Genomic DNA, 15,525 nt, shown 5'->3' on the forward strand with positions numbered 1-15,525 from the left:
TTTGAGGTCATTAGAAATCCTATCTTGGAACACAGCGGGGTTACCCAACAAATTAGATTGCAGCGAATGGGCGAACTTCATTAAGAAATACGATATATGCATGTTCCAGGAGACGTGGGCCAGAGAGAGCCATTGCTATGCTGGGTTTGCAACCTTTAATGTTTTAGCCACATGGGGAGGGAAGGGACGCCCGTCCGGTGGTTTGTCAATATGGATTGGTTCTCATCTTGGCTGTAAGGCCGAGATTGTAGAAACCAATTCTTTGGATATTTTGTGTGTGGCCTTACGCTGGCCCACTGGGATGGGACTAACACTGGTAAACTTATATTCCAGACCGGTTGGAGTAGCGGGCACTTCAGGGACAATGGAGGATCTGGTGACATTTCTCGATTCTGTCTCTAGCTCAGCAACACTCCTTGTCGGAGGTGACTTTAACACCCAGTATGAACCATTCCCGGCTTACCTAGACGGGCTCAGTAGTGAGGAGGATGATCTCTGGGATATTCCAATTATTGTGGGTCCCCCGGTTAGGGCATGCTCACCACTTGTATCCCAAATAATAACTATGACCCTTGCAAACTCACTTAGAGCTTGCAATGGCAGGTTTAAAGGGGACATACCACCGCAACCAACCTTCAATAGATTAGGCCAGGAGTCCCGGATAGATTATATATTAATTAAACTACAGGACTGGAAACTAGTTAAAGAATTCAAAATAGTCCCCAGGCCGGACAGTGATCACAATGGCCTGTCCCTCTCCCTGGCTGCCGACGCATTTCTTAATGCTGCTGTGGTAGAAAACAGGTTAATGGTGTCCGATCTAATTATATCCAGTAATAGGCGAAGAATAAGGTGGGAAAAACTCTTGGAAAAACCAAATCGTATCAGGGCAATTTATGAGTTAGTGGCATCAGCCCTCGAAAAGGTGGGAAGACTTCTCCCACTACTGCCTTCGCCTGATGGGTGCCTTTCTCTGGGGGACATTCATCTGACCCTGTGCAATAACCTTGCCGAGGTATTGAACCCGGTGGTTCGGGAGAGGAAAGCGAGGAGAGAAAGAGCCTCCTGGTTCAATGCTAGTTGCAGGAGAGCCAAGGCAGACCTTCTCCAGACATTTAAAAATAAGGAGGCCCCTCTGGTCATTAGGGAAAAGCGGGCCGCTTATAAGCTCCTCCTTGAAAATGCCAAAAAAGATTGGGACTGGGAGAACTGGTCAGAAATGACATCTGCACTCAAAGTCAGAGACCCTAGGAAATTCTGGCAAATAGTCAAACATGGCTCTGCTGAGCCTGTTTTGGCTATAGAGGCAAATATTGCGCCTGAAGTGTGGGAGGAACATTTTTCATCCCTCTATAGTGTAGCTGGGCTGGATCACCTAGGAACCGAGGTTGGAGAGATAGCGTCCCCAACTATCGCTAATTCTTCCATGATGGAAGATTTCAACTTGGAGGAATTGGAAATGGCGATTACTCGCCTTTCCTCGGGAAAAGCGCCAGGACTTGACAAGCTCCCAGGCGACCTCCTAAAACATGAGGTTAGAATCTGGGCCCCCTACCTCCTGGTACTGTTTAATGCTATTGCTCACGGTATGGCGGTTCCCTCCACTTGGCTGGGGGCGGAGATTGTCCCTATATTCAAAAGGGGTTCACCTCTGCTCCCAGCCAACTACAGACCGATCAGTCTGATAGACGTCCCCCAGAAGCTTTTCGCAAGGCTTCTGTTGGATCGCCTTTCGGACTGGATCGAAGACAGGGAAATCTTGAGCCCCCTCCAGGCCGGGTTTCGGCAAAAGATCTCTACCATAGACCAGGTCTTCAGGCTGTCCCTTATATACTGGAAAACAATACAATTGGAGGTTGGCAGCCTCTATACTGTATTTGTGGACCTAAGGGCGGCCTTTGACCTGGTTCCACGCGGTAAGCTGTGGGAAGTGCTGGCTAGAGTCGGGGTGCCAGGTGATCTTTTGTTGATTATCATTCGCCTTCACACCAACACCTATGCTCAAGTGAGGTGTGGCAAGCAGGGCGCCCTATCCAATAAGTTTCCCGTGGACAGAGGGGTAAGACAGGGGTGCGTACTCGCACCGACCCTGTTCTGCCTCTTTGTCAACGGGGTCATTGACTACCTCAACGAGGTCCCCAATTCTGACGTCCCAAAGTTGGCAGGAAGGAGGGTTCCGGCAATTATGTTTGCGGACGATACCCTCCTCCTCTCCAAGTCGCCGATGGGAATTCAGCGTGTGCTTGATGGCTTTGGGGACTTCTGTAGAGAGCACGGATTGGAGATTAACACTTTAAAGACCAAATTTATGGCCTTCAATCCGCCGCCTAGGTTCCACCGCATTCCCCGTATAGGGAATAATATGCTAGAACGAGTTAACACCTTTGAATATCTTGGTGTAACCCTCAACGAGAAAATGGGGTGGGGTCCGCATCAGGAGAAAGCAAGGCTAAAACTAGTGCAACACGTGGGTGGGATACTAAGGCTGGCGGGGAAGAATAGGTCAACTCTCAAACCCATAGGCCCTCCGCTCCACATTTATAGGGTGCAAGCTAGAGGAGCCGTTACCTATGGCAGTGAACTATGGGGCCATAAAGTCTCGCCATGCTTGACAAAAGAGGAGAATAGGTTTCTTAGGTGCTTAGTAGCCCTCCCTCCAAGTACACCTCTAGTGCCACTAAGACTCGACTTAGGCATTAGACCCCTGGAAGAAGAACTGGCGCTTCGCCCTCTGATCTACTGGCATAGATTGTGGGCGGTGCCCGAATTGACTCATTATAGGCAGGGCTTGCAGGAAGTCCTTAGCCTTCCGAACTCGGGGAATATTGGCTGGTTTAAATTCGTAAGGAGCAGTCTGGTGGGTTTAGGCCTTGATACCTTATGGAATGATCCTCTAGATGCTTGCCCCAGGTTCCCAAAAAAGGCACTCACTAAATTGTATTATGACTCCAAGGCTCCCACATTGTATTCCTCCACAACCGTAGGGACCCTTACGGAGCAATTTCTTTGTACTAAAAATGCCTATAGCCTGGAACCAACCCTGGACAATATATACCCAGTACTAATAAGGAAGCTTTATCTACAATGGAGGCACGGGTCCTTGCCAATCCGTGCACTCACTAGTCATTGGTCTGAGTCCGCACCCAGCATTTGCCCGGCATGCAGAGTAAGTGACGAAACCGAACTGCACATTATATTTTTTTGCCCGGGCTATAGTGAGGCGCGCAGAAAATGGATCATCCCCATTTGTAGGAATCTGGGTTTTACTAGGTGTCATGAAGCCTTTAGAATCCTCAAGAGTGAAATGGCTGCTCATACTGTGTTTGCTGTGGCCAAATTTCTGGGGGCTTTCTGGCATACGAGGAGACGGTACCTGAAAACGCCTACCTGACTCAATTTGTACTGGGTTAAATTGTACATGACTGCTGTAACGAGCGGATATATAGATGTCCTGGTGTTTTTAATGTTTTAAATATTTTAACTACTTTTCAATCATTCAATGTATGTCTTTAAACAATTTTATATTACCAATTTTATGCATCTTTTATGGAGATATTCTCCGAAATAAAGTTCATTTGACTTGACTTGGAATTAAGGGAGCCTTTGGGTGGTTAGCTGCCTTGCCAGTGGCTCTGCATTTAACACCAGAGTTACCAAACTCCTTCACCTTCTGGGAAATGTTTGGCCAGTAGGTGTGGCTGACTAGCCTACTCAAAGTCTTGATCTTGCGAAGAAGCCCAGTTAGGGGGTGTCATGGGCCGATGAGCGTAAAAACTGTGTTGCTGAGGCATAACCACCCTCCTAGCCGCACCAGGTTTGAGGGCTCTGTCCTCCGTGTACAGGAGGCCCTTCTCCCAATAGGTCCTTTGGGAGCCGCTGACATCTCCCTTTTCCTGTGCAGCATCTTGCTGTCTCAGGCTTTTAAGAGTAGGACAAGTCCTCTGTCCTTGGTGCAGCTCTTCCCTAGAGGGTTCTCCTGGGGCTAGGAGCTCTTCCTGGCAATGCCCAAGTTCCTGGGGCCCAGTTCCCTCTGGGGCTGACAGATCATTTCTCTGAGGAGAGGGGTCCTGAGCTTGTGGCTGTTCAGGAGCTAGCTTCCTATACTTCCAACTTTTTCTTTTGGAGGGTTGGGACACTCTTTCAGACTCTCACTCCTCTTTTTCACCCTGGGCTTTGCTCTGTTCTCGAGTTTTTACTAGCACCCATTTAGGGATTCCCAGCATGGCATCTTAACTCTACTTCAGCACATGCTGAGGCTAGATCATTCCCTGCGAGATGTTCAACAGGAATTGCAGAGGGCACAACCACTTTCTGGCCTGTAACCCCTCCCCACTCCATGGAAAGAACCTTGGTCACATTAACAGCACTGGTGAAAGGATACGTTTCTCCAGTCAGATACTATTCTGGAGATACCAGTTTTTAGTCACCATGTTGACACTAGCACTCGTATCTCTGTGCTTGCACTCTAATCCCATTATTATGGCACTGTTATCTGTATTTCTCCACGTTACGCGGTCAGACATCCAGGGCAGCTATTCCACCCCACCCTCTTAAACTAAAGTGGTTTGTGTGCTCTCTGGCCTGGTCAGGTCACACCAAAAATCCCATATAGAGACTCACCACTTCAGTGTTACTGGAGGAGAACTAGAGGAAGCCTTTTTGGTTTTTGGGACAAATAGGGTCTCCAGTTCGGCGCCCATTGGCTTTGCGATGAAAGCACCAAACCTAGGAATCCCAGTTCTTACCCTGATACCCACCCTTGGTCTGTGTATTCTCAGGTCCCACAATCCTTAACAGGTTTTTGGGGGCCTTTAGAAGACCCTTCTTATCCTTAGGTGTCCCCCTCTCTTTCCCTTGTTGGGGATTAGCAACCCCTTTCTTTTGATCACCCCTCCATATTACTTCTTGGACACCCTAGTCTTAATCCAATGGTCGGCCTTCTTTCCCAGTTTTTGGGGAGAGACTGGACCTGGGTCTACCAAGTACTGATGCAATTTTTCGGAAACAGTTACTTAATATATGTGCTTTCATAATGCGATTTTAAAGCCCATTATAGTCTTGCAACTTGCACCTTGTTACCTTTTAACCACCCATCTAGTGTTTGACTGAAGTCCAAAATATCTTCCCAGGTCTGACACGAGGTTTTATGAGTTTCCCTGAACCTAATCCTATACTCCTCAGTGGTGAGTCCAAAACTCTCATTTGGTATCTTTCATGAGGTCATAGGACTCTGCATCTGCCTCATTCAGTGTCCGGAGGAGTCTACCCCTGCACTTTCCTGAAAACAGCTTCCAGAGTAGAACGCCCCAAAACTTCTTGCTGATTTCTCTTATTTTAAAAGCCCTCTCAAAGGCTGTAAACCACTTGGTGATATAATCACCCTCTACATATTTGGGGATGTTAGGGTTGGAAGTTTCATCTTTCTCCCTATTTAAAGTTTTGCTGCCACCAGAGATGAGTGATAGGCCCATCTCAGCTCTCTTTTTCTATGGCTAAGATTTTAGCATCCTCTGCTATTCTCCTAGCCAATTTCTGAAGTTCAAGATTCTCCTCAACTTCATCGGGAGTACTACCTGAAGTACTCCTGTTGTAGGTGCTTCCAGTAGGGGAATTTAAGGGATCATCATCCGCACTGACATCTCCCTCCTATGTATCAGTAGGGCTTTCTTCCATTGCCATGGCTCTATCATGCTCAGCAAGCAGGGTCCGTTAATAAGCCTTGTTAGATTTAGACCCCATGGCAAGGTTCCATGCTTTGCAGAGGTCCTAAAGTTGGGCCAACTTAAGTTTCTTGTGAGGACCCAGTTTGAGCACCTGGGTTTCAGACACTGTATTAGATCAGTTGGGACCTTTTTAGAAATTTAATAAAAATCGAGCAAACTATACTTTTCAATGTCCTAACTGCCTACGATTCTTTTAAAAACCTAATACAAATGGACTGGGGTTCTTAACCTAGGCCTTAACAGTTCAAGTTTAGAAACTTTGAAAAATCGACATAAATTGAATAATAAGGTTTACTAATGTCAATTATGGATTTACTTTGTGAAGTCACCTATTGACCAAGTGGTATGAGCAAATGCAGTCTTGTATACCACTGCTGAACCACCAATGTAGGAAGCTGGCTCTTTATATAGTGAACTAAAACGAGATACACTGCGTAAAGAGTCCAGGCAACCCTTATTGTTTTACAGAGGCAAAAATGCTAACAGTAAATGGTCTTTGGTGGTTGTGTGGGCAAGCAGTTTAGGCTTACTCGAGGGAAGTGCTAAGCATTATTTTTACTCGGAAGCAATAAATGAGACACACTGAAGAATAAATCTGAAACCAATTTAGAACAATAACTCACATTTTTATTTCAACTTTGAATCCAAGAACTTCATTATCAAATGATTTTTTTACTGGTCAATAAATAGTTCCCCTAAATGCGTCTTAACGCAGCAATGCCTCCCTATGGAACTAAAGGCATATGATGTATACAGTTATTTGCGATCGGTTTCTGAGGGTCTCCTTCGGTACTTAGGGAGGGTTGTATAGGGCCATGGTCCAAAGTACCACCACCAGCAGTTACTAGTTACCTGCCCTGGGGTGTCTGGGTGCAGAGGTGCTGGTCGTGTTGGTAGCTGTGCGCGCCACCTCGAGCTGAGGCGCAGAGTGGATAGGTCGGCTGGGCTGTGTGTCCTGGGCCTTGCGGTTGTTGGATCTTTACCAGTTGAGGGTGTAAAATCAAGACCGCTTGGCCATCCTGGAAGTGGGTCTCTGTGGTGCGGACGACTCTCGATGGCTGTTTGTGTAGTTGGAATCCGGATTGGACTCTCATGGGCTTTTTTTGCTGCAAGGGGTCTGTATCCTGTGTATTGGTGCTGTGCGTCTCCGGTTCATTCTGGTTTCCTCTCACTTGGTGGGGTGGGGGGGGGGCGGATCTGACCTTCAAGAGCACAGGGTCCTTTCTTTGGGAGGCTGCTGGCCAGGGAGCGGCAACACGGTAAACCAGATGTTGCTTTTTCAGCGCCTGCGGACTGCAGGGGAGTAGCTCCTATACCCCAAGTTAATTGCTGGCAGTTTGCAAAGGGCTGGCATTCTCCTGGGGTTCTTGGAAGCTGGTCAGCTGCAGGACGAGTAGCTGATCACAATTTTCGAGACTGGTGCAGACAAGCAGCGTTTGGTGCCAAAAGACCACAGCAGTCTTCAGAATTCGCTTTTCTCGCGGCTCTTCTTTGTCCTCTTCTTCTTGATCCGTCGAATCAGAATTCCTGGTGCCAGGGGTGCTACCTAAATACTCAATTCATGGGTGTTCAGGGGAGTGACAGCCAATGTGCTACTTTTCTTTAGGGTGTCTACACCCTCTATATGACCACTTCCTGTGGAAAGTGTGCAAAGCCTGACCCAGAGAGTCTAATTTCACCAAAACTAAGATGGTGGGATTCTAAAAGTCGTGTCCACATCAGGTAGCCCACCTTAAAAGTGGAACTATCCTCAGAGGGGGGGGGACATGTCTCTGACTAGCTAATTGTCCTGCTTGTCCTGGTGCCAATGGACCTGGGGCAGGGAGTAGCATTTCCTCAGTCTGGGGAAGCCTTGGGCCGCATATGAAAGGCATCAGAGGTCTTTGAAGCCTCCTACCTTAATATACTTATCACTGAGCCATCGTGCTTGGAGGTGGGGACAACCCCTCCGGCCTGAACAGGCATTGTTTCTGCCCTCAGCAAGCCCAGGCTCTCACCTGCAGGGCGTCCGAAACCTGTCTGATGGTAGGCTGGCCTACAAAAGTCATCCAGCACAGTAGTAGTCGGTAGGTTTTCAGGGGGCACCTCTAAGGTGCTCTCTGGGTGCTTGTATTAATAAATCCAGTGGGTGCTTGTGTTAATAAATCCATCATTTGAATTAGTGTTGGTTTAATAATACGAGATGTTTGATACCAAACATCTCTAGTTTCAGTGAAGCCATCGTCTAGCTGGGGAACTCGTAAAGACCAGTGTCCAGCACATGTACTCAAAATGGCTATACTGTTAATTTGTAATATCTAAGAATCAACTTAGACCTCACAGGGGCATATCTTCTCATGCTGATCTGTCCACACTTGTAGCATAGTGCACCCTGCCTTAGGGCTGTAAGGCCTTCTGTAGGTGACTTACATATTCTCCGTGCACTGTCTGCAGGCATGGCATACAGATGTGCCATGTCGTGTCTTCACTTTTCTCTGCATCATGGCACGCTGCCTGCAATGGCAGTTTCCATATTGGTGCTGAGGGGTCCCTTAGGATGGCACAATACCAGCTGCAGCCCTTGGGGACCCTCATTAGCCCATATTTACTAGGGATTTACTAAGGGTGCTAAAGGTATTGCCAAATGGGGTAAGAAATGTACAGTTCTAGGGAAAGATTTGGCAATAGGAGCCTGGATGGCAGGAACTCTGTGCACTTCTGTCAAAATTGCATCAGGTACCTGGTAAAAAGCAGTAGTGACCATGTCAAAAAGGGGCACTTTCCTACACCCTCACTACCACAAAAGAAAGCATTTGGGATTTTTATTTAACCCCTGTAAATCAATAGGGGTTGCCTGGACTCTCTACACATCGTAACTTGTTTTGGTGCACTATATAAAAAGACAGCTTTCTACAGTGGTCCCAAGACAGGATGGCACAATCGTGTTCAGAAATGCCAACATCTTTGGTGAGGCCGATCCCCCTGGACCTGACCTAGGGGCAGCCTAGATGGCTTCTGCTTTCACCACCTGGATGCCCTCCAGAGTGAGTCGCTCAAAGGATCAAAGCCACTTATCTGGTATACATTAAAAAAGCTTCTAGCTGATGCTCTGAACAATACTAAAGCCTTGTATTTTCATAATCTTAGAACTGATACCTTTGTCTTAATGCATCAACGTGGTTGAAATAGTAGGTGTTAGGAAACTGTATTGAAATGGTTTTTAATGCACAGATTTTTTTATAACTAGCCAGGAAATTATGTTATCCAGTATTAGGGTATCTTTCATAGATTCACATGCCTGAATCATTCCCCGTCGTCGGGAATGGGAGTCGCCGGTAAATAACAAAGTAATGTCCAGAAGACATAAGACAGCCATAGGCCTCAGAGGCCTTAGCTTAGTAAGCTATCCACGTCCTTATGTAAAAAGGACCAAATTTTGGCCAGAGCCAATCAGCTAACACCACCCTCTAGAACCTTCCTGGTAGGAGCTCTAGTCCCTCAGATTTTCTACCGCACGTCGTGCTAAGGGAGTCTCCACTGAGCTCTGCTCATTTCTTTGGATTTGACAGTATTTCTTCACAACTTTCTGGATTTTCAGCATGGCTGATACACCTAAGAAGGGTTTATTCAGGCCCTGCGCCTCTTGCGGAAAGAAGAGGCTACATATCGACGACCAACACAAGGACTGCTTGTATTGCCTCTATCCCAGTCATAGTTCTAAGGACTGCAAGGTATGTCGGACTTTCTCTTCTAAGACCTTGAAAGACCGAGAGGGGCGCCTTTTAATCTGGCTGCAAAGGCTAAAGGACAAGGATGTGGTGTCCTCTGAGGAGAGTGAGAGTTCCTCAGTTGCGTCTCACTCCTCATCTAAAAGACCAAGGGTGGCATCGCCGGGCCCTTCGTCGCAGCCACCTCAAAAGAAGACGCAGAAAAAGTCTTCAGAGGTCCAGGATTCGCCTGTTCCAGGGAGCTTGTCTCCTAAGGTGATGCCCCACACCTTCAAAAAGCCTATTGCCACCTCGTCGACGACAATGTCGACAGTAGCGTCGACGAGAAAGTCGCCTTCGACAGCGATTTCAGTTACATCGTCGACGACGACTCTATCGACGATGACATCCCATTCCATGTCCTCGACGACGACAACTCCATCGTCGACGGCAGGCAAGACAATTCCGTCGACGTTAGCCATAAAAAAGTCGTCGGCGAGTAAGCTGCCGACGGAAGGGTCGACGACGACACCGTCGACGAGAGCTTCATCAACATCATCGTCGACGACAACATCGTCGATGAAGACACCGTCGACGAGGACACCGTCGACGAGAATATCACCGTCGACGCCGTCGTCGACGTCATCGTCGACGTCATCGTCGACGAGGAGACCGTCTTCATCATCCTCGTCGTTGACGACGACTCCGACGACGATCTCGTCGACTGCATTGATACCTGTAACGTCGGTTACAGCTATACCATCGAGCCCCTTGAGGGGTATGGACACGGACGACCAAGGTACATTTGTGCATGTACAAATAACCAAGCGGGCATTAACTCCGGCCCTCACTTCGCCCAGTAAGGTCTCAACCTTGCCTCCCACTCGCCTCTTTGAAGAGGAGGATTCGGATGACGCTAGTCTCTTTCCTGCGGCGACTAGTCCATCACAGCTTCATGTAAAGTACCAGGATGTCTCGGATTTCGAAGACAATCCCCAGGACTATGAGGAGGTTCCTCATCAAGAATACATGCCGCCTCCACCTTCCATGGTGTGTCTACCGGCAGCCTTGGTCACAGACCTTCAGCTCTTAATAACGGACTATAAGCAGCGTTTTCCGACTCCGGCACCTCCACCGATGCCTGCGGGGCCTTCTACTCCACGGCCACGACCGCCTCCACTGCTTTTGGAGAGGACGGCACCTCCGCCTCGGCCCACCACGGACGACGAGGAGGAGGAGGAGGAACCTGAGGAAGGAGAACTCCAGGACGTCCAATCCCAACAAGATGAATGGGACGATTACATCCTTCCGGCTCCTGTTTCGCCTGTCCCTACCACAGCCGACTCACCGCCCGACGACATCGGCGGTTTCCACAACATCATTGAAAGAGCGGCCCAGCGCTTCCAGATCCCGATGCCTTCGCATCAACAAGACTGTTTCTTATATGACTTTAAGGAACCCTTCAAGAAGTCCGTCCGGGCAATTCCGATAATTGATTATATTTGGGACCAGGGCATAAAGATAATGCAGAACCCTTCATCAGTGCCACCGGTTCTACCACGCCTGGACAAGAAATATAAAGCTCCGGACACGGCTCCGGTTTGTCTTACAGGCCATCCAAAGCCGGACTCGGTTATCACTCAGGCTGCGCAGAGGAGGGCAAACAACCCAGCTGCGCTGTTGACAGCTCCGCCGGATAAAGAAGGGCGACGTATGGATAACATAGGGAAACGTTTCTCCTCTATGTCAGCCTTGACAGTGCGTGCCTCCAACGCTACTGCACTATTGGGACGGTACAACCGACAAATGTGGGCGGACATTGCCCCATATCTAGCGGATTTGCCTTCTGACTTAAAAGAAGAGGCAAGGAAGATTCTGTTGGAGGGTGAACGATCTGCCACGGAACTGATAGACTGTGCAATGGATATTGCTTCCACAGGTTTTAGACAGCTGGCTGGTGCGGCTGTTCTCCGGCGCCAGGGTTGGCTCAAGGCAACTTCTTTCAGACCGGAGGTCCAGACAAAAGTCCTGGACATGCCTTATGATGGACAGCTTCTATTCGGTCCTCTTATTGATGAGGCATTGCAAGGTATCAAAAAAGATACAGATACTGCCAGAGCCCTGGGGTCTCTGCAATCTCGGAACCCTTCCTTTCGTGGGTCCAGAGGAAGAGGTCAGACTTCCTCCAGAGGAGACTTTCAACAGCGTTCCTCTTTCTCCTCTTCCCAGCAGTACCGTCCACAATCTCAGCAGCGACAACAGTCGTCTTACCACAAAACTTCCTTTCGTAACAGAGGAGGAAGACAAAAGGGTGCCGCGCGGCGGCAATGACTTCCAGATGCAGCCGGTCACAAACTTGTCTCCATCCTACAAGATTGGCGGAAACATCTCCCATTTTCTCAAAAATTGGCAAACGATAACTACGGACCGATGGGTCCTCCAATTAATACAATTCGGCCATTCCCTGGAATTCATACAAATTCCTCCTCAAACTCCTCCCCAAACTCCTCCCCGCCAAAGGGCTCACAAAAACCTGCGCCCATTACTCCAAGAAATAAAGATTATGCTTCTAAAGGGAGCTATAGAGAAAGTTCCCCTAAGCCAACGAGGGAGAGGGTTCTACTCCCATTTCTTTCTCATCCGAAAGAAAGAGAAAAAATGGAGACCCATATTGGACCTCAGAAATCTCAACAAATTTCTGAAAAAACAGTCGTTTCGAATGATTACCATACAGGAGGTTTTGCATTTACTCAACGCAAACGACTACATGGCGTCGGTGGACCTTCAGGACGCCTATTTTCATGTCCCAATACACCGCAACCACAAGAAGTTCCTGCGTTTCATGGTGGCGGGCAGGCATTACCAGTTTCGGGTTCTGCCTTTTGGGCTCAAATCGGCGCCACGCATTTTCACCAAATGCCTAGCACCAGTGGCGGCGTACCTACGCCGTTCCCACCACCAAGTCTTCCCGTATTTAGACGACTGGCTTATCAAGTCCCCATCACAAGAAGGCGTGATAAGATCTTCCAACGCTTGTCTGACACTCTTCGAGTCACTGGGGCTCACTCTCAACCACGACAAATCTGTCCTGCAACCATCCCAATGCATGCAATTTTTGGGAGCCACACTAGACACCATCCACAGGAAAGCATTCCCGTCACAGGAACGCCAGGACAAACTTCAATCTCTGGCACTCCAGGTAATGACAAGAAAGACACTCTCGGTGCGCCTCTTCAAATCCCTCCTCGGGATGATGTCCTCCTGCATTCTATTAATCCCACATTGCCGCTTACGGATGCGACCCCTACAAGAGGCTCTGTCGAACCAGTGGATCCAGTGTACAGGGTCTTTCGACGACGTCATCCAAGTAACCCCGGCGATCAAACAGGCTCTGCAATGGTGGGTTCGCCCCAAGAACCTTTCGCAAGGCTTGCCTTTCTTGCTTCCTGCTACTCCTCATATAATCACCACGGACGCCTCCTTGGAAGGCTGGGGAGCTTTCCTTCAGGAGCTACAGATAAGCGGAAAGTGGTCCCTTTCGGAGAAAATGCTTCATATCAACCTTTTAGAGCTCCGAGCAGTCTACCTAGCTCTAGTGGCTTTCCTCCCGAGGATAAAGAACTCAGTAGTGCTTGTCCGGACAGACAACACCACGACAATGCACTACCTGAACAAGCAGGGAGGGACTCGTTCACTGACACTTTCGCGCGAATCGCAGAAAATCTGGAACTGGCTGCTCCGCCACAACATCTCTCTCCGAGCAGATTATGTTCCAGGCACCCACAATGTGTTGGCAGATTATCTAAGCAGGAGACAGGCAGCGTGCCACGAGTGGGAACTGGATCAGCAGGTCCTCAACAATATCTTCGCCCAATGGGGCACACCTCAGCTGGACCTATTCGCCACCCAACGCAACGCCAAATGCCAATACTTTGCAAGCTGGCATCCCCAACCAGGATCCCTGGGGAATGCCTTTTCGATAGCATGGTGCAACGTCTTTGCATACGCCTTTCCGCCATTTCCCCTGATCCCCAGGGTACTACGGAAGATGAAGGCGGAACCTTGCACTTTGATATTGATAGCCCCAGCTTGGCCACGCCAACACTGGTTCTCGGAACTTCACCTCCTCTCCCAGGAACCTCCGATCAGGCTGAAAACGTTTCCATCTCTTCTGACGCTCAGCGATCAGCAGATTCAACATCCGGATCTAGCCTCTCTCAGGTTATCAGCTTGGCTCCTGAGTTCAGAGAGTTTCGGGGCCTAGACATTCCTCCAGACTGCAGACGAATTCTAGCTCGGGCTCGAGCAGATAGTACCAACAAGACCTACTCACTCAAGTGGAAAAGATTCTGTATCTGGTGTAAGACGAATAAGTTGCATCCTTTCTCTTCCACCCCAGAACAAGTCTTACCCTACCTTTTACATCTGGCAGAATCTGGTCTTGCTCATGCCTCCATTAAAGTTCACCTAGCTGCAATCTCACGTTTCAGAAGATCTTCTTCCGGCCCCTCTTTATGGTCTCATAGACTCATAAAGCAATTCATGAAAGGACTGTTTCGCACATTCCCTCCAGTAAAGCCTGTTCCACCGGCCTGGCACCTTAACATAGTTCTAGCTCAATTAATGAAGCACCCGTTTGAGCCCATCCACAGAGCTGACCTTAAATTTGTTTCCTGGAAGGTGGCACTTCTACTAGCTCTCACCTCGGCAAGGCGAGTGGGAGAGCTCCAAGCATTCTCTATCCAGGACCCATTCCTGCAATTCAAAAAGGATAGAGTCCTTCTCCGCACAAATCCAGCTTTCATTCCCAAGGTTCCATCTCACTTCCACCTCAACGAACCTATTGTTTTACAATCATTCTTCCCAAATCCACAAACAGTGGCGGAACGAACTCTACATTCACTAGACATTCAGCGTTGCTTGAAATTTTACATTGAGAGAACGAAATCTTTTCGTAAATCAAATCAGCTATTCATAGCCTACAGCAGACCTCGAAGAGGGCTTCCGCTCACAAAACAGAGCATTTCCCGCTAGATTTCTTCGGCCATTTCTTTCTGTCACCAACAGGCAGGACGTCCGTTGAGAACAACGGTCCGTGCCCACTCCACAAGGGCCATGTCTACTTCCATGGCTCTTTTTGCTGGGGTGCCCATTGTGGATATTTGTAGAGCGGCCACATGGAAGACGCCGCATACCTTCACCAAGCATTACTGCCTCGATGCGGAGATCATGAAGGATGCGTCAGTGGGCCAAGCGGTACTACGTCATCTTTTTAAATAGAGGTGAGCCCTTTCTTTCATCCCACCATCCTGAGTTTATGCACATTTCGCACTATAATGTTTGCATTACTTATTCATTGCTTTACAGTAGTACTGTTATTTATCTCAGATAGATGTGGTTATCTAATACCTGTATGTTATCCATATCTTTCGAAATGTGCTTTTTCACTGCTTGCTACTCTGATTCAGGCATGTGAATCTATGAAAGATACCCTAATACTGGATAAGGAACGCGTTACTTACCTGTAACTGCGGTTATCCAGTATTGGTATCTTTCATAGATTCACATGCAACCCACCCGCCTCCCCTGGAAGGGCTCTCTCGGATCTCTCAGTATACAGCTGCTTAGCACTGTGCTCACGAAAATCTGAGGGACTAGAGCTCCTACCAGGAAGGTTCTAGAGGGTGGTGTTAGCTGATTGGCTCTGGCCAAAATTTGGTCCTTTTTACATAAGGACGTGGATAGCTTACTAAGCTAAGGCCTCTGAGGCCTATGGCTGTCTTATGTCTTCTGGACATTACTTTATTTACCGGCGACTCCCATTCCCGACGACGGGGAATGATTCAGGCATGTGAATCTATGAAAGATACCAATACTGGATAACCGCAGTTACAGGTAAGTAACGCGTTCCATCACCCACATATTTATAAAAGGGCTCAGGCTGAATAGTGGTTGCCTCGACGCTCAACCTGAGGAAATGGTGAACATAGTTATTACCTTGTGACAGGTGAGCACTTTTATCTCTAAATTTCTTATATAATTTTCAGTTCATAGTTTCAGGATGTTTACCCTCATGGCAACCAATTTATTGAAAGCAGTAATAAGTGAATGATAGA

General features: G+C 48.2%; 1 protein-coding gene across 2 annotated transcripts in view; it reads left to right on the forward strand.

The window, feature by feature from the left end:
* The window catches only part of LOC146867129 (nucleolar RNA helicase 2-like), a 796,160-nt gene that overhangs the window by 424,840 nt on the left and 355,795 nt on the right, over window positions 1–15,525 (forward strand). The window lies entirely within an intron of this gene.

The sequence above is a fragment of the Triturus cristatus genome, chromosome 1_2 (assembly GCF_964204655.1).
Source record: "Triturus cristatus chromosome 1_2, aTriCri1.1, whole genome shotgun sequence".
NCBI classification, from domain to species: Eukaryota; Metazoa; Chordata; class Amphibia; order Caudata; family Salamandridae; genus Triturus; species Triturus cristatus.